Raw genomic sequence first — 19,209 nt, forward strand, 5'->3', positions numbered from 1 at the left:
TACTGTCTCTTTGGGCTCTGTCCATCCACAGATTCACACAGTCTGCTGGGCTATGTGAGCTCCGGGAAACTCTGATCCTGCCCCTGAAGGACCCCGAGTGTCTTAGTTTCAATCTGTGATCACAGCCCTGCATCCCTCCAAAATGGCTTTCCAGCAAGGTTAATGACTGACAAGCTTTTTGAGAAGTACTAAGTTTATGTAAACCAGACTGCAAATCAGTGGAAATTTGTGTCTGCCTACAAGATATCTTCACTTCATTTTGTGCTCACTTTAAAGCCAGCCAGTGTAGTCTTGAAGGAAAGGAGAGCTGTTCCAATTTGACGCTGTTGTACTATGAACATCTTAATGACTATGAAGAGCAGAGCAGATGGCTTTGGGCATCTGTTCATCTAAATTCTGTTACTCTCTTCTTTCCTTTTCCAAATATCAATGCAAACCAAACCAGAATATACAGTTGGGCAGGTCACATTTTATATCTTTTTTTAGATCCAGAGTTCATTTAAGAGCAACTAAACAAATAATGGAACAAAACCAACTCCAAGTTCAGGATGAGACATGATACCCAGCAAACTGTTTCAGAAGAAATAAAGACAGCAGAGCAAATCTGTTTGGCCCTTCACTATACAAAACCTGGGAAAGGCAATCTGCATGCTGGCAATCTGAATGCTGTCTTTAACTCATAGCCACTCAATGGGAGAATGATTCCCATTTTTTCAATTAAGTGAATTCTGATGTGAACCCCCACATGAATCCTCCCCAGCTATTTAGTGGCTCTTCACCAGCATCACCAGAAATGCACATTTAAACATCTGCCACATGGGCGAATTAAAGATGATTCTTCTACCAAGCCCTCAACATATAACGCTGACAGAGGATATTCCCCCCAGAAAAAAAAACACATCGACCTATTCCATGATATGGCAGAGCAGAGCATAACCCAGACATTTTGCCTGACCCTTTTACAGGTCATTAGACTGCATAGGACAATTCTGAAAACAAGTTAATTTATGATAATAAGGTTTTTATAAAGACTTTGTTGTCCAAGTCATGGGAGCTATATTCTTGTTAGACTCTTTACTGAGCCATCCTAACAACAGGAGCCAAAAGCACTACAGTATTCTAAATAAATGTGGTAATTTTTGACAATGCTCTCTCTTAAGAATTATTAAAAATCAGAATTAAATATAAGTCTTACACAATAGAAAAGGTGAGAAAACCCAACTAACTACAGAACTGGAAAGGCGTTCTTATTATTGGAGTCTTATTTATGATTATTGTCTCATTTTTATTATTGGAGTCCTATTATATAGTAGTGAAGAACAATGCTGGGACCTTTGGGCAGCACTATTCTACTGACAAAGCAGTAAGGATTCAACCCAACAAGCAACACTGACTGCAAGAAAATACTGAGAAGAAACAGAAACACAAAACTCAGTAGTAGGCCAAAAAACATGTCAAAACAAATCAAGATCACTGATGAACTTTTAAAGTGTTGCATGCCCAACCTGGAGCAATCACCCAAAATTCTCTTTTATCAGAAGGTGAAATTAGTCTCTCAGCAAAGGTCAAAAATCAATTTTCAGTAATAAGAACAGATTTTCTACATCAACATAGTTCACCTTCACCTTGCTCTTTCAGACCAAATTAGTCTGCCTCTTCAATCTCATCTCAACTAGAACTTTTCTGGACCTTTTGAAACAAGAAGTTTCTAACTTTGACAAAGTCTATGTTTAGCTTTTATGGTCTGGGAGAGTCCTCATGTGGCCAGCAGACCTTCATGGACTCCTGCCACTGAGTAGGTGCTTCTTTATGTGCTTTAAAAAACCAAAGAAATCCCTGAAACCCCAAACCTCAAGAAGTTTCCATTGCTGCCAATGTAAAGAAACTCTTATGCATTTTGGTAACATCCATTCGCCAGTAAAACAAGACTATAAATTTTCCTCTTGCTGCTTACAAGCATGCCAACAAACCCAGAAAATCTTCATATTTAATAAATCCAAGAAATTCCCAGGAAATTCCATAATAAGATTCTGCCTCCCATTCCCTCTTGAAAAATCTTCAGAAACACAACTAGGACTGCCAGCACCTCTGCCTACCTTCAACTTTAAAAAAGAATTTAATAACAATTAAAAAGCAGCTCCCAAACTAATCAAGCATCCCCTCCCCAAGTCCCGACTCTCATCAGCTTTCCACTCCTTGAGCCCCTCATTCTTGGAGCCCTCTCTTCACCCTTGTCTCTACAAATGGACAATCTGAACGCTCTTAACAGTTCTAATCTCAGCATATGATGTCTCAGATTATCACAAAAATCATCATACATCATGGGGATAAATATCTGCTAAGATAAATATCTGCTAAGGCAGGAATTCAGCTTCTTATTTCTTGACATGAGAAAAAGACATTAGCATGCTCTAACTCATGTCGGACCACTGAATACATAGAACACGAAGAGCATTTCTTCAAATTTTAAACATACATATGCATTTGCATCCTTCCATTCTGTATCCAATGTTCTTCTCCCTTCCCCCAGTTCATTAAGTTGCTATGTTCTGTAAACGCTGTGACTTCCTCTTTTTAGTGTCAAAGGGTGTGTGTTTATTTGTGAATAATTTGCTTCATGGGTTATTTTCCCCTCATTATTTGTGGGAACGAAGACTGGCACTACAAAATGAAGGGCAGCTCAAAGCAAGGACATGTTCATTAAAATACAAATGAGGTTGCCCGAAGGGCAAGGTGCAAGATACACAGCTTCCATCTTTCAGCATGGTCTGGGATGCTGCCAGGAGGCAGACTCTTATACTACAATCACAGGGAAGCAACAGGTGACAGGGAATGCCCATGGATACCTTGCCTTCACCCAAGAGATGGGGCTGTCATTTCAAGGAGAAAGTGCATGAAGTCACACTTCCACTTCTATACCTGGGGACCGCACATGCTATTGCAGACCATGCCTGCCAACACCAGAAGAACCCATGCCAGACATAGATAGGGCGTGGACAGCATAAGCAACAAGCCCAACACCACAGGGCTGCAGCACCCTCTGTGCAGATGTTATGCAAAGTGGACAACTGCGAGCAGCACTTTTGACTGGCCTTTGCCTGTTCAGTTAACAGAATGTCTGTAACACTTCAGCAGATACTGCAAAATACCCATTTACTCCTTCATTATTCAGTGAACCAATATGACTTACTCAGCCCAGAAGGACAACAGCCTATTTCTGAACTGCTTTTAATGCAACAAGGTGTTTTGTCCCCTTTTTTGCTATTCATCTTTTCCTATCTCTTCTTGATGCTCTACAACTCACCTCAACATTGCTCATCAGCAGAGCCCATCATCATGTTATTTGAGCACTTTTGTTGCAGCATCTGGGCTCAGTGCTAGCAGTTTATAGGCCTACTCAGTAGTATGACCATTCCTGAAGCCTTGTTTGGCTCTATCACAACTGCCCCAATGACAGAAACCGGGTAAGTTGCGATAGATATTATGTGTCTTATTTGTGCATTCACTATCATGTTCCCTTAAAGGGCTGGTTGGTCCAGTCATACCCCTCTACAAGGGGTATTAGAGAAGACAGCTCAGCTCAATGGGCTACAGAACAAATGCCGGAGAGGAAGCTAAGGATAAGCTGGCATGTTGCAGCCCCTGTAGGCAGCATCCATCCAGGCACCAAGGGTGACAGGAGGAATTTCCCAGGGACTGGAGAGGACCAGGCAGTCTCATGCAGGTCAGGAGCTCCTGTGCTGGCTTCAACCGTGTCTAGGAGCAAATGAGTGCCTACAAGGACTTTTCATCTTACCCCTTTACTTTCATTTTTCACTATATTGAAAGTTACATTTCTGCTTGGCAAGTTCTTAATTCTAGGTGTGTGTATGTTTATTTGAAAAGGTTTTCAATTATCCTTAGTTTTTTGTTGTTGGTTTTTTTTTTTGTTTGTTTGTTTTTTAATGTAAGGAAAATTGCTTCAGAAAAAAGTGAGATCCATTTGAAGGCTCTGGCCAGCCTGAAGTCCTAGCATACACACAGAAACATGGAACCTCTGTATACCCTTCCTGCTGTTGGCCATCAGGAATTTAAGGATTTTCTGAACCAAAGGACACATTTTGATCACTTTGAAATGAATGCATATCTATTTGTGAAACTCCTCTGCATATTTGGCTCATACGAAATGCTGTGGCAATGCACACACAGAATTATAGAATCATAGGACAGTTAGGGTTGGAAAGGACCTTAAGATCATCTAGTTCCAACCTCCCTGCCATGGGCAGGGACACCTTCCACTAGATCAGGTTGCTCAAAGTCACATCCAGCCTGGCCTCAAACACTGCCAGGGATAGAGTATTCACAACTTCCTTGGGCAGTCTGCTCCAGTCCCTCACCACCTTCACAGTACACATGCCCCATGAGAAAAGGGCACTTATTTGTACAAGCCTGCTCACTGGAAGTCTAGGACACTCATTTTAGTATTAAAGCAAACACCAGCAAACAAAACCATGCAGACCTTCATAAGCCTTCCTAGCACCTACGCTAGGAGCACACGTGACATGTGCTGCAATACTAAATAGCTGAAACTACCAACTGATCTACACTGAAACAGCCTGAGGAAAACCCAGCTCCTGCCACACTTGGGGCACAGCCAGGCTCATCACTAGACCTTGCAGCACGTCCTCCTGGATATTGGGGTACAGCCCACAGTGCCTATCAGGTCTACTTGCATAGGTGTTGTCACATTTAGGGGAGGGACACAATGTTGAAGAATGGAAAAAGCAGAAAGGAAAACGGAAACGAGCCCAAAAGATAAAACAGAGGGGTAGTACTTAAAAACGATGTCAGGCTCTGCTTCTCCCTGCTTTGTAATGGTAATATACCAGGGAAAACTGGGTGAAAAAATCAAGGGCAAGATGCACTGTCTTTTTTTACCAAAAAGAGATGAGTGCCAATGAGCCTGACAGCTACTGAAGATTCTCCTAGGAGCATTTCGTACAAGCAGAAGAAATACATTTCTGTGGTCATCTATTCCTCTCATCTTGCACCTCTCTGACAGGTATAGGCTCTAACTCTGCAAAGTTCAGAGCACAGGAACTCCACTATACAAGGACAAAGCTCATCTTAACCTGCTGCCCACAATCTACAGATGAGAAAATAGGTTAAACCTGTCCTACCAAATGGCTCAGTGGCCTCTGGGCCTAATACAAAGCAAAGCAAACTGCTTTGCATCTTCCTTCATTTCACTGAGCTTTTGACAAATCTTAAGTACACGCTTCCAAGAGGCCCCTGCAAATTATATAGTCTACTCAACTAGATGCCAAAACAATTCTGATGATGTTAAAATCTAATATTTACAACATTTTCTCACTGCAGCGTGCAGATAGCATTGCTGGGTTTTGCTTCTGCATGTAGCTCTTGCACATGTTCTCTTTAAATCTATGTTCTCTGCCTCCCTAGTCTCTTGCTGAATTCCTGAGAGTCCAGAGAGCACAGTGTCCTGCAGGCTGCAGAAGAGGCTCGCCAAAACTGGATCTGTCAAGCACTCTCAGGCACTTAGCAGTGAGCACAAAGGATCATCTAGTTGTAATTTTGGTTTTGCAGTGTTTATCACAGTTTAGAAGCAACAAACAGTCACTCCGTCCCTAGCATGACCTCAGGATTGCCAGAAAAATCACTACTAAGCAGCTTTAGACTGGTATACAAAGAGTGAGCTCAGGCAGGCTGAACCAGATTTGGGGGTACACCTGTTCTCTGACTTCAGGCCAAAGGGTGCAAATCAGTGTAAGTCCCATGGCTGCCCGGTTGCAGAACAATGCTGACAAGCTCATCCGAGAGACTGGGTTTGTGAGCTTGAGGAGAACCTTGCTCCAACAGTTCAGAACTGCCCAGAGACATGTGTGTGCACTTCAGCAGTTACCCAGGCACACAAATGTGAGAGTATCTGCAAACCACCTTTCAATAGGCAGGCCCATCACCATGGATGAGTAAAAACTGTGCAGTGACCAAGCCTGATTCAGCTCTACTGTCCTGCTATTCTGGCAAGCAGAATAATTAGTTACCCTTCAATTTAGATAGCCATCTAAAAGGAAGTACAACCGCTGCTCTGCCCTGAGACAGCATGTCCCAGCGTGTGTTCCATCTGTTCCCTGTGGGCAGCACCCATCTCACCCCTGGCAGGAGACAAGCAGCAGCTACCATGTCCAGCTCTGGTGCCTGTTCAGAGCCCTGATGGGAGCCTCTGCACTGTTAGCAATATATACCTTCTGCGTGCATGTAAACTTGACTCCTGGTTGCACTTTGCTTTTAATCTCTGTCAGCAAATCATTGTATCAGAAGAGATCCTTTTCCGTACCCTGATGCTTACAGCTACCATGGTCACACCAGTGACATTCATTTGGAGGTTCCTCAGCACCAAAGCTGGTCTGGCTCTGCTGAAGAGGTCACTATCCTCTGGCCATGGCCAAAGGCAGCAGGCTGGCATGTGCTGTGGAAGTGCTGCAAGAAGAGCTTGTTTCCATGGGAGTAAGGACCAAGTGGTTATGGATTTACACCCTGATTTTTGCAAAACTCTTCCAGGTTTCCAGAAGAAAAATGGGATTGCTTTGTGCTCCAACACTTTAAAGCACAGAAAAACAATATTTAAAAGTAGTAGAAAATTAGCCTTGAGAAGATTGCTAGACATAAAGAACATTCAAAATGAAGAATGAAAATCCTGATTTAAATAGAAAACTGTGGCATTGTCTGTTGCCCTTGAAGTTCTGGGCCTTCAAAGCTCACCTCCTCAAAGATAAAAAGCCTTTTCTGGGGAAGCTGTGGTCAGATCAGTGTAGTATGGGAAGAAGCCACAGAAGGTGAACCCCAGCCTGAAGATGCATCACCCTTCACTCAGCGTCTCCTCTTCTGCCCCATATCCCCATCCTGCCCCTCTACTTTCCACTCAGCTCATGTTCCACTGCTCCCCCAGCCGAGAGGGGTCTCGGGCAACAGCACAGGGCTTCAAAGACATGATATCTCCTTGCACGCCTCCTCCCCAGGTTACATCACCCTGTAAGAAGACTTGCTTCAGGAGGGTCTGCAAGTGTGCAAAAGCTCCTGCTGAACACCAGGCTTGCTGCAGAACACTACCAAGAGCCCGTCAGTCTTCCTCCTCCAAGGTGAAAGGGAAGGATAAATGGCCTTATTGAAACAGCCAAATCAAACAACTACACTGACAGTCAGCCAGCTCTAACAGTTGCATAAGCTACAGCAACACTCCTATTTAATATCCTGGGCCACCCCAGAGGGGATGCGACACGTGGATAAAACCCAGAGAGATATATATTTTGCTTAATTTCTTTTTTTTTAATTGCGTGTTATTATGTTTAGCCTCAATATTTATGAGCACATATTTTTTATTTCAGTACCTGACACTGGAAGCTGCTTTTAAGGAAACACAGCCTGACTTCAAGGGCAAACCACATTTCAGGAAGAATGTCTGTGTGCACGCTCCCAACACATGCACATGTGAGGAAACCAGGAACGTGCTGCCCACATCAGGCAGGTGACTGACTCCATTTCACATAGCTCACTCCCACATTGTTTTTCTTCAGCTCATTATTGAGTAGAACTGAGGAGTGGTATCTGAGGGATGTGAACAGAGGGTCATATGGGCCTTTCAAAAACCACTTTCATGTTTGATGTGGAAAGCAACAGAATTACCCATCAATCAAATGGAAATTTAATTCCTTGTCTATCCTGATATCTTCTCCTGTCTAAGCACAGTGAAATCCAACCCATCATTAATGCATTTCATGCAACTGAATGCATTTGGACTTTGACAGCTGACAAACAAAAGCCCTGTTTTCAGAGCAGTTTAATAGCCAACAATAAATATCTTTTTCATACATAGCAATGCCAACATGACTTCATTATAAAGAGGAATGATCAACTTTAAAGCATAACACTGAATAATACCTATGCAGTTCTTGCTTTCTCTGCTAAGACTCCCAGTCAACTAGCAGCAAGCAGGATGGTGAGGTTTATGCAGACATCCATCTGTTGTGAGCTAGACCAAGACCAAAATCACATTTTTTGTGTTTAGGAAAACATAACCACTGAAGAGTATGTGGGTCTTGGAAAGGGTGGCTCTGTGGGACAAAGGATGTTATCTATTTCTAACATGCTTTCAGAACCTTGAAAGCAAATTCCCTGAACTTCATGCTGATCTCCTTAAGAACATTCCCTCAACACACTAAATGCAAATGCTCATAATAACATGGCTTAAGCAGTCCAGTAGCGCTGGTATCAGTAGATAATTAGGCCTGGTTTGCTGCCGAGTAACCTTATTATGGGTGCCCAGAGAAGTATGTTGCAGTAGCGCTTTCTTTTTTTAAACACCAATTTTGCGAGTAAGGAAATTTTTCCTCAGAAGAGCTGGTAGCAGGAGGAACGTCTTTTGCATAAGGTAAACCCCAATGATAATGTTTAATTCTCACACACCATCTGAAAAAATAAAAGTTGTCCTCATATCATATTATTTTAATGAAGATGCTGGGCTCAGTATTAGAAAAGGGAATAGATCTTTACATAACAGGCACCTGGCAGAGGACATATCCATTGTTGTTTATGGGCATTATCCTAATGGAAAAGAACTACTCCAAATGGCATGTAATTAGAAAAGAAGGATGCGGAGCCTAACCAGTCATTACTGTAACAGAAATTTGCCATAGTGTGTGATTAACCTAAGAACGGCACCATGACAATGTCACCATGTCTGCTCTTGCCTCCTGGCTATTAGAAACACAACTAATGTGAATAAAGAGGCTGGCAGCTGAAACAGTTATCTCGTGGCTTAAAAACCACACACAACAAAAACCACCTAAAACCCCAGTTTAAAATATCTTGCCTTCTTCCTGCCGCCACCTCAGCAGTTGCTTCCTGTTTCTTCACATTCTCACTTCACTCCACCGCTGCCTGTCATTGTCAATGAGAGCAGTAAGAACAACAAAATCATCTCCTTAGTCAACTGCCTCCTGCTAAACACCTTCTCAAAAAAACAAACAATGGAGGAAGCCGTGTGCGAGGCCACTTTTTGTGTGATGTGTTTTAGGCTCTGTGGGAAACCAAATGGCTGCAGGTTGGAAGCCTTCGTGTTCAGAGATAAAAATCGGAGCAATTCAGTGGTATCTTTACAACACCGGTAAATGCTCTCTCGAGGGCTATGACTCAAACCTGTACATCCAGCTAAGAACTCTAACCTGCTCACCTCAGTCAGGCGAGCTTATGATATGACTTCGCAGGGACCATCGCATGAAAAGCTGTCATCTCAGTCTCAGACTCTTCTTTCACCTTGCTTGAGGCTATACGCTTTATTTTGTCGAATGTTGATCCTGGTGGAATTGGACCAAACCAGAGACAGAACTTCATTTGTTATTGTTTTTTTAACTGATGAGGTACTGCATGTGGGGCATGGGGAAAGCAGAATGTGCTAACCAAGCAGGGACAGGGTAACACATCCTAAGCAGCACCCTGCAAAGCCAGAAAAATTAGCACTTGTCACGTACTGCAGATAATCAGTGACACCATCATTCTTTATATCCAGAAAAGCTGGAACAGCCTAACCACATATACAGCACTGCAGTCATGTGAGGGCTTTCAGCAACTTGACCCTATTGAAGGCAAATTCTCCATAGGAACATGCTGGTAAAACGTTAAACCTATAAACTACAGCATGTCTTCTTCAGCCTCCACCTTGAGCTGAGAGGTGGTGTTGAAAGACACATCCAAGAAACCTCGCAGATGACAGCAACCACCACTGTGGCAGATCTGATCAGATAAAATTAAGTAAATTGAGAGAAACTTATTGTTCTGGCTCTTAGCTTGAGAACAAGGAGGAACTGGCACTGATACCAACTCAGTATAGGTAAAAATCAATGCCCAAACCTTACCTCACTATCTTTGAGCCCTGAAATTAACTAGCCAGAATGCTCTTCAGGACAAAAAGAAGCTCTTAAATCTCCATCCACAGCATAAATGTGCTTGCAGTGCTTTCCCTGGGTGAAGAAGCCAACTCGGTTTCCAAGTGTCTCTCTCAACACCTCTGCCTTCCTGTAGCAAAGAAAAACACCAACAGCTGTGCTGTTCGACAGCTTATTTTAAGAACAACTCCTTATTTGCAGTCTATCCCACAGGTGTTTGATGGTAATAGCTTTTCAGAATTGCCCTTGCAGGCAGCCCGGGGGTGTAAAAATCTCTCATGCTAACAATCACAGGAACCATCCTCCCTCCTATTAGAATTGTCTCCCAACAATGGCTTATTCAATGCATGTATTTTTATCCTTAGGTTCAATGTGCTTTTATTCTTCCAGCCCCAACAAGGGTGACGAAAGTACCCAACTGCCTTATACCATGTTTTAAATGTGGATTTTCACAGGCTCAGGAATAATGATATTCTCTGCTTCTTCTGCTTTTCTTAAAAATCACAATGCTCATAACACAAAATCTTATTCAGTGTCTGAGACTTGGGAAGCCCCATCTGTGTCAGAACCAAACTAAACCCAGAAATACTTCCTCAAACAGCAAATATTTAAGAGATAGTAATGCAAAAATCTGGAAAGTAGTTCAATCAAACATGCTGGAAGCAGATACCCAGCATGTCTTATTTTGTAAACCCATTCAAAGCTAATAATAATACTAGGAGTTAATTACTGGAGTCGTCATAAGCCAAAGCTCTCCCTGACGCGATATGGCACAGCTGTACCCATGCCCTGGATCTCTGCCTTAGCCATACCCTGGACCTCTGCAAGGCCATGATGGCTGACACCAGCTAATGTGACATCTCCACTCCTGTCAAGGGCTGAGATCTTTCAGAGGCAGAGTTCAAGGTTTACACTGAGTCTAACTCTGGACATACCTATATTCCTCATTTCTACTGCATTTAAGCCAGGCATATTAACATTTCCATTTATCAGGTGATTGAAGCAATGAACACTGTGATAAAGGTACTGCTAGAGGACATTAGCTTTGACTTGAATCACCTTCAGGATAATTGCCAAGTTGGTTAATGAGTATAATTAGCATTAAGTATAATGACAGCTCAAACAAGATACATCACATATGGGTTTAACAAAGCTTCAGTTTTACTGAAGCTGGCTGACTCAACCGCATAGCCAAGCCCAAATCAGACAGTTCACGGGCAGTGTGACTGGCACTCATGGAGGCAGCTCTCCATCTAGCTCACCTTCATATACAGTAAAGCTACAACCTTCTCCAGCTACATGCAATTGCTTCATGGTATGGAAGCAAAACATGCCCCAAGCATTCAAAAACTTAAAACACTTGGCAGCCCCAAGGAATTACTGAGTTTATCACCTAAAGCAGAGCTCCTTGCATCAGGCTGTGTTCCATTTACTCCTCTTTGGAGCAGTTTCAGCTCTCCTTGCTCAAGCTGCCAGCATCTTTGACCTGCAAATCTTAGAAGTAAACTGAGGTCAGGCTGTACCTTCCTAGAGCACAGCTGTGAGTGAGCGGGGCTGTGTGATAGCTTTGTCCTTGTTTCTAAGTCAGCTGGAGTGGAAGCTGGCAGGGCATGAAAAAGGATCATTCCCAGCTTAAGGCTTAATTACTGGACTCGCATTGAACATAGATGCCTCATGCACAGCGGCGTATTTGAAGGAGAAAACGCACAACAACCTTAGAGCCAGTATGAAAATCCAGACAAGATGGTTTATTACCAGACAGGAACTTCATGAAGATAAGCACTAGATACTTCAAACAGTCATCTGACAGCTGTGGGTGCACGGCAGGCTTCCTACCACATTTTTATTGACATCCTATTTATGGATACAGTTTTTATTACCACAAACTATGCATACATATATGATTGCAGACAGACATAAAACAAGCACATAAAATTTTATATATACTAACATAGTCATCTAGCCTAACCTGGGTGATTGAAGCTAAACGCTGAAATCAAAGAAGTCTGATTTTCTCGAAAGTGCTGAATAATCAGGAATACCCATAAAGCAAATGGCCAGGCAAAGCTGCTCACTATTTTTGAAAATAGTTCCTGTTTTCATCCAAGAAATGCCAGAAGACCCTAACGTATTCCGTTATTTCACTGGATGCTACATGTGAGCATAGACACATTCAACATTCACAGCTCACACAGGCAGGGTATAGAGCAGAGGCAGGAACCAGAACTCCTACCTCTTCTTTAGAAGCTAACACAGCTGAGGATCAGAGAGAAAGCTATGCAGTCATGTGTCTAATGCCAGTGATTTAACTACAGAACACCCTTCTCCTACTTATCACCTACTACCAAAATCTCTTTGCAATCATGAGCATAGGAATCTGGCTTTAGAGATCCATCTCTGAAACATTACCAAGAAATACATAAATTCTTGCTGGATTACTGCCATACAGCAAGTCCTGAATCTATAGAGGTGAAACAGACTGGGACCTCTGTTGAAGCACAAGCTAGACAATCAAACAAGTGTGCAGAAGATGCTGCTGCCAGCATTTGCGAATTAAAACATACCCTAACAACCCAAACCCACAAAACCCCAAAAGCACCACCTAAAAGCTGAACAAGCAAGGAATGCTACTTACCCAGGAAGGCCATCTACCCAAGACGAGTACTTGCAACCACTGCAGATCTGTAGATGTTCATACAAGGGTGGTAAGCACTTTTGGAAAAGGCTTTGTTAACGCTTTTGCCCTTCAGAAAGCTCAAGCATGGCATGGGATTGGATGGGGTATGAACATTTGACAACAGAGAATGTCCAGTGTGAACAGGGCAGCAGGCAATGAGATACTGAGCAAGCAACTCTATTATGTTTTTTCCTTCTTACGTAAGCTGCTGCTTTTGCAGAGAGAAAGGCTGGCAATTTGGTCTGAATGGCCCTTCCTATAAACCTGTACCCTGCATGCTTGAGCAAGTGAACTCAGAGCAGACAGAGAAGGAATAAAGAAGTATCTGGACAAAGAAGCAGACTGGGTCAGAAGATATAGTGAGTCGAGGCTAAAGAGCTAGGGCACCAAAAGCAATTTGTTGGGTGTTCCTCATATAACCATATTATCAGTAACTCAGGCCCCACTCCAGCAAACACAGGTGAGGAACCTGCATCTTCCCCTCCATCCCTGCTCAGGTGCTGATGAGCACGGTCCAGGTAATTACTACAGCTTGATCCTCACTACCTCAGCTCTGTTCACGCTTCTCCCTCATCCATTTATTAACAACTCTAAGCCACAAGCATAGGCATACACAGGAAAACTGTTTGGTTTGTTCTACTCCAAGTCTACAGGAGAAAAACATTTTTGCAAATGCAAACTGCTACAGGAGGTGGTTTGAAAGAGACAGATGTTTTGTTAGCACTGCAGATGGTTTGGAAAATCCCCCATCACCACCTCAAAACTCTCACCCTTTTCCTTTCCAGGAGGACAGAAAACATGTTCTTTCCCCATAGTGTGCTCAGGCTGCACCCTTTCTTTTAAGGGAAAAGCCACAACCCCTGGAAGTTCATTAGCCTCCCCTTGATCTTCTCTCTGGGCAGTATCTGGATGGTGTTGCTCAGCTGCTGAGTTTCAAGGTTAGTGTGCCTCAGTCCTAAGTTTCTCCCAGAAAAATAGAGAATGAGGTGAAATGCTGATCCTGGAAACACCAGCCTTCTCCCACATGAACTCAACAACATAATTCTGTTTATGAGGCTGACCTATCTCCACAACTGCTGAAAGAACTCTGGCTGGACAAAAAGGCAGGAGGAGGCAAGAGGTGAAGGGGAGAGCTGCTCTTCCAGAGAAAAGAGGATGTGCAGGAAAAAGTAAGTTGCTTGGTCCATGTGACAGAGAAATCTGTTGGCCCTCTGCCTCGTGGAAGTAGGCTTGTACACTCTTCCAGCACTGATTCTCCATCTGTCTCCTACTCCATGCTCCTTGCCAGACCATTTCACAGCTTCATACAGCTTAAGGCCAGGAAACTGTTCATAAGGAATGGACGGTTTTAAATCACGCTTTGCACCATGGTACAGCATCACTTTGAAAGGCAGTTTTAATACTGCTTAAATATCTGATGGCAACCATGTCCATACCTCTTGCTACCTCATGCTGCATGCTCAGCTTGAATGTCATAAGCATTGCTCTGTCTTTCTAAGCCTCTGATGGATATTTTTTCCCATTTCCTGATTTTTTTCCTGTCATCGGTTAGGTCTCTTTCTTCAATGGGTGACTAACAGCAAATACTATTAAAAAAGCTGCTGTCTGGCCTTTTATATATATAAGTATATATATATATATAAGTATAAGGAGAAAAAAAAAAAAAGAAAGCAAACAGATTTAACTAAAAAACGTGTATGTGCAAAAGAGAAAACCCATTTTCCCAAAGACTGCACTCTTTTTGGTCACAAACAGGAAACCTTCTCTCAAGAAAGGCAGGATTAGTCATTTAGTGCCTATGTCTGATTAAGCATTTCAACAGTCAGCAGTAAACAATTTCAAGTCAAGACTAGGTGACTACAGGAGACTTATGCCAGTTAAATTCTGGTCATGGAGCTCAGTTCAGGAGCCCATGGATGAAATTCCACATGCAATACACAAAGTCAGCCTTCAAGAGAGGGATGGAGAGATGGAAGAATACGGCATTAATTCAAGGTACTATATATATCTTCATGTGCATTTCTTCTTCAAAGTGCTTTCCAAAACTAAGCTACTGGGTCCACCCCAAAAGTCATTTAACTGTGTCTTTAACTCCACTTTGCTAAAGCTTAGAAAAAGCCACCTGCTAGAAAACAGGTACTTTTACACTTCTGTTTCCTGTCCAGATGTGAGAAATTGAATCATTAATCACTCAGAAAAAGTGGTTCAAAGCAGCATCAGGAAGATTTCATTAAAGTGATCAGAAAACTCCTTTCTGCAACCAGACAGAACTGAAAAGGGCACAACAAGACCTATTTGTTGTCTTTTTCTCTGCATATTTTCTACCACTCTGGTCTTTCTTAAATCCAATGAGAGGAAGCTACTGCAACAAACCATTGCACAGAAAACTTCAGGCTTGAAACCTTATGCACAGCACACTGCACCCACACAAAGCACAATGGAGACAGGTTTCGGATTTGCAGAAGTCCTGGTACAATCACAATTTCAACTCTTGGGAGTTCATTATCATCATCCACTGTTCAGCGTGGCAACACAGCCAGGAGAATTTCAGGACCATCGCTAAAGACTGTAGAGGACAAGGATTTCAAAGGGCATGAGGCTGGCTGGCTGAAGTACCACAGCTAAATATCCTGTACATTCATCTGTACCTCATCTGCCCTGAATTCATTCTGAATCAGCTGCCTAAGATACAATGACTGAAAGGATGATGTTGTTTGGCTTCATGTCAGAATGGCAACTATGGCGTTTGGAATAATTTCATATCAATTCAGTATCTCCAGCTAGATACCTCTGGTAAAAGGCCAAATTTATACCTCACATAAACTACAGCAACTCCATTAATGGGGTTTGCATCAAAGAAATTACAGCCTTTAACTGTGGGGTCAAATTTAACCCATCCAAATAAGGTGTTGTTTTTTTTCTAAGCAGCATGTTAGCTACTGACTGATGTGATTTTACAGTAACAGGTGTGGCTTTGATTGCCACCTAGTTGAACTCATACGGTGGTTAAATATTAATTTGATTGCTGAAGTTCAGTTATAAGTCACACTGAAAAAGAAGAAAGGTTTCAACAGACAAAAATACAAGACAAACTGAGGCTGAGTAGGGAGGATTCATTAGTCACTTGAAGTCTGGCTCTGCTACTGGAGAAGCAACAACACATGGGTTGTCTTGGAGCATCCATACAGATGGAACTGATGAGTAACAGCAAAACCATTTGTTACACACAGCTCACTACTTGCGATTATAGTATTAGTGTAATGTAACTGAAGCTTGCTTTCTTGGTAGATACTTAAAACTATTACTAGCTTTGTCCTCCTTTTACTTTATTTTCCTCTAAAGCTCTTTGAGGGGCAGCTTAAACAGATATTGTGTAGGCTCTCTACCTGTCATCTGCATGTTTGGGTTGGCTGCTGATAGCAAGGTCTGCTCACATTCCTGGAGGCACATTGATTTGGATATAGCAGACACATACAAATAACCTCCATGCAGGAACCAGCTGAAAAAAAAAAACCCTTCTGGTATCTTATTAATACATTCATTTTATTCATCTCTTGTCAGGGAGCAAGTGTGCTCATTGTCCATCTCTTTGGCAAGCCTCCTGCCATCTTCCTGCCTCCTCCAGCATGGAAAATTGATATTCTAAAATAGGTCATTTTATTATGAAAATACATTTTCCAAGCAATATTCCCCTGAGGCTCTTCATATTAAGAGCATCTTCTGAACTGGATTAATACTGTTCTGCTATTTCCCAGTATCAAACACACATGTTTCTATGATAATGGCCAAGCATGGGCCAGCTGGAAGGAACTCACAAAGCAGACCATTTAATACATGAGTATTTCTGTGGGAAGTCTTCCAGGCTTTATGATAGGATATTATCTGATTTTATTGCACTGTGGGTAGTGTAAAGCAGCCCTATGACTTGAGGTTTGAATTGTTCTCTTTAAATTGACGTGTTCACTGAACCCAAACAGGAGGTAAAGACCCCTCTCCTCACTAAAGGGAAGACCATCTCTCTGTTCATTTCTATGCCTGCTGTATGCAGCATGAAACTGCTTGTCCCTTCCATTTCTTAGGCATCAAGCTAATCAAGACTTAAACAATCAATAAAAGCTGGATTAATCCACAAGAAGCTAAATTAATGAAGTTCATCTTTCTGTAGTACTCATTTTTTAAAACTTTTCTCTGCACCTCCTGATAGAGCTTTGCTTGATTTCTCAGGAAATTAATGAACAGCTTTTATTCCTCAGGCATAGTCTGCAGTGCATCCTTATGCATTTCTAGCATCGTTAGCACATGGCCAAAACTGCAGGCTGAATTTAGCCCCATGAACCCTATGTTGTCAGGTATGAGACAAACAGCAGAAATTCTGCAGAGTCCTAACCTGAAGTCACCACACCAGTGACTTCACATGGTCCTTCCAAGTCTATTCAGCCCTAGGCTGATGTAGGTGAAAGCACATTTGCAATTAGTAGTGCTTACGCTTACGGCATGAGCAGGTTTGTTTGAAGGACTAGAGAGCAGGCAGGGGCCCAAAAACCTGGTCACTCTATTCTGCCATACCATGGGCTGGGATGAGCCTTCAAAATATCACCCTTTCTGTGAAAATGCCTTTGGTGCTGCAACTAATAATTGTCAAGTGTTACCATGGCTGCGTTTGTAATTCCCACAAACTGGATGGAAATGGGCCCATTATTTTTCCAAGTACTGAAAAAGGGGATGTTGCAAGGCTACTGCTTAGCTTGGGCAGAAGTCTGGGCTCCTATAAACCTATGCAGACCTTCATAGCCTGTTTACCAGCTTTTAACAGCTACTCCCTAATTATTAACCTTGAGGGGAGGATTAACATTTTCTTTTAATAAATATGGAGATGCCATAGTGTGATGCAGTGCTATAAAAGGTTCAGCACTTGTGAAACACCAGCCTTTTGGGGTGGAATAATTCTGTCATCTTGTTTGCATACAGGTCTTCTCAGAGTATCATCTTTCTGACAAATGGTTTATCATGTTACTTCTACCTACACCCCCCAGTATGCTTATATTTTATCATTTTCCTAATGACTCATCTCTAAAGCTAAGCATTTCAGTGTTAAGTTTTAACTGTGTGAAAATGATGCTTCAGAGGAAGGAGAGTGACATTAGTGATGGTGACCCTTTAGTTTAAATACTAAGGGCTGATTATCCTTCAGTATTTTCTAGCCTAAGGACTAGCTAACTCAACAGTCAGACTTCTTCTATGAGAGCTGAGCTGGGAAGATTTATAGGACTTTTACACCTTTCCTTTCTGAAGTCCAGACCTGGCGATATCTGGTTTATCCTCCAATGCCCAAGGGCATCTAGAAGCTGCTCTGAACTGTAGCTCTAGTAGTCTAAGAAAATGGGAATTTGCTAAAATGCAACAGTGACCTGTCCAATCATCATCTTTACTAGATTTTCTATTTAGTTCGTTACACTGACTTTCCAGATTTACTCTGCTCTTTGACCCTGCTTTTAGAAATACTCCACAGTCAGAGGCCCTACAGAAAGGGAGGGACCATTCCCTGGGCACTCAGCCTAGACACTACTCTTCAGACTAAGATTCCACCAGCAACACACCAGAGACAAAGTACCAGTCCTTGGACTTCAAAATGTTTCAAAGTTTCTTTACTAAGGCAAAATGACTGCCCAAGAGTAGAAAAATCACTTTCAGTCCGTCTGGCTTTATGTTAAGGGACTCTGCTCACACCTAAGCTGACAAAAGACCATGTTTCCCTCATACCAGAGACACCACACTCCAACACTACCCTCTACCAACAGGAACACTCCTCTCTTCCCAAGACCAAGTAAAATCAGATTAGTAACCAGTCTACTGTTCTTTTCCTTTTCTGTTCCGCTCAGAAGAGGAAAATCATCCATCTGAAACTTATGCCCAACCACATAACTAGTTTTATTTGTTTTGCCCAATCATTAATGAATTGACTCTTGTTTATGCAAAGTTAAGGAAACATCAGATCCTTTATTATCCCATGTTGGGAATTCCCACTGTTTCCACCAAAACTTTGACTGGCTTTCTCAGATTTCTAGTGATGTTTCCATGGAGCAGCAGGTCTAGTCTTCCATGCGAAAAGGGGACCTGGAGCCACAAGAAAATTTCTGAATTAAATCTTCAGACTTCACTGTCATTATTTAGAAGCCATTGCTTTTTATAGTATCCTTTTAAGATTAGTCATAATGTATCATATTATTCACATCCTGTATTTGAATGTGTTGTCTTTTTGTATGAAGAGCAGTAAAATAATTACACAGCATCTTGTTTCATTTTGCCTTTTATTTTTTACTTCCCTTTTGAAAACTATGCTTTTTTTTTTGCACATTAGCATCACTGGAAAAGAGAATTCCACCACTATAATACAATCTGTGGTCCCAATCACAGCAATCAATATTTCCCCAAAGGAAAATGACATAAGCATATGGAAAGACTTCCTGTTCTACAGGACAAAACACTAAGTGGTGGTAATTGCATGATGATTGTGAAGAGCTAACAATATTAATTGCTGTCATTGAGCTACAGCAGACTCTCAAGATACAGGTGTAACAAAGAACTCAAGCA

General features: G+C 42.1%; 1 protein-coding gene across 3 annotated transcripts in view; it reads right to left on the reverse strand.

The window, feature by feature from the left end:
* Nucleotides 1-19,209, reverse strand: part of GPRIN3 (GPRIN family member 3) — a 35,868-nt gene that overhangs the window by 10,030 nt on the left and 6,629 nt on the right. The window contains exon 1 of one of the 3 annotated variants that reach the window (XM_061476935.1): nucleotides 9,912-9,932. The exons of the other annotated variants lie outside the window; for them this stretch is intronic. The gene's annotated coding sequence lies outside the window, so the exon portion shown is untranslated. Of the gene's footprint in view, nucleotides 1-9,911; nucleotides 9,933-19,209 lie in introns of those variants that run through there. 3 annotated transcript variants of the gene reach the window in all.

The sequence above is a fragment of the Pezoporus flaviventris genome, unplaced genomic scaffold (assembly GCF_033815535.1).
Source record: "Pezoporus flaviventris isolate CSIRO_AGI_PZ_B2104156 unplaced genomic scaffold, CSIRO_AGI_Pfla_v1 ptg000002l, whole genome shotgun sequence".
Classification (NCBI taxonomy): Eukaryota; Metazoa; Chordata; class Aves; order Psittaciformes; family Psittacidae; genus Pezoporus; species Pezoporus flaviventris.